Source organism: Parus major, chromosome Z, assembly GCF_001522545.3.
Source record: "Parus major isolate Abel chromosome Z, Parus_major1.1, whole genome shotgun sequence".
In the NCBI taxonomy this organism is placed as follows: Eukaryota; Metazoa; Chordata; class Aves; order Passeriformes; family Paridae; genus Parus; species Parus major.
The window spans coordinates 74,253,480-74,254,500 of NC_031799.1; the positions used below are offsets into that span (position 1 = coordinate 74,253,480).

General features: G+C 48.5%; 1 protein-coding gene across 4 annotated transcripts in view; it reads left to right on the forward strand.

The window, feature by feature from the left end:
* The window catches only part of PAX5 (paired box 5), a 135,641-nt gene that overhangs the window by 5,857 nt on the left and 128,763 nt on the right, over nucleotides 1-1,021 (forward strand). The gene's annotated exons all lie outside the window — the stretch shown is intronic.

The following is a 1,021-nucleotide window of genomic DNA, read 5'->3' on the forward strand; positions in this document are numbered from 1 at the left end:
CCTTCCTCCCTTCCTCCCTTCCTCCCTTCCTCCCCTCCTCCCTTCCTCCCTTCCTCCCTTCCTCCCTTCCTCCCTTCCTCCCTTCCTCCCTTCCTCCCTTCCTCCCTTCCTCCCTTCCTCCCTTCCTTTTCTCCCTTCCCCTTCTTTTCCCCTTGTCCGACCACCACCACCACCGGATCTTGCCGCTCAAACTGAACCCGTTGTGTGTGATTCCTCGCACTTAAAGCCCTGAGGAGCCCGAGGTCTCATTCCCCGCAGTCCTCCGGGCAGGTCCCGTTTGCCTCCGCCACCCAGGTGTGTCACAGGTAGTGGCGGTGTCCCGGGCAGCAGGGCACCCATCCAGGCAGGAGTCCCAGCAGCGGTGCCTGCTTCCGGCGCACGGGAGGGAAGCGCCAAGCCGCGGCTGGGCCGCTGGCAGTCTGCCTCTCACACCGATGAAGGCAGAGCAGGCTCTTGTCTGCTCGCCACTGCATTTAACATCACGAGCTTCACGGGGGTTCATTATGTGTCCTTGCAATGCTAAGAGGTGATTGTAAAGTTTGACAGCAATTTATCAATAGTGAAATAACCAGATTGAAATAAAATAGAATATATATATATATAAATAACACTGAGGAATTTGGCTTGCCAGCTTACTCAGTACACTTTCAACCCTGCTCAAACAGAGAGATTTTCTTTATTAGTTTTGTTCCAGAATTGGCATCTGTACTATTTCTATGGCTTGTTTTGACCTTGTCCACCCCTCTGTAATAAAAGTAGTTGAATGAATAATAACATAAGGGTTAGTTATATTACCTTCTAGTTCATGGGATATACACAGTTTGTCTGCTATTCCTCTAAGCAGGTCTGGTATCCCATCAGATATTTAATTCACTTTGTTAAAGGTGAACAGTGAAAATCTGCTCAAAAAGGAGTCTCATACTGGGCTTGCCCAAGTGTTCATGTTTTATTTGTGGGATCATAATATCTGCTAAGACTGCTGTAAATTCTAGGAGTAGAATGTCTTTCTTTTCTCTTTTCT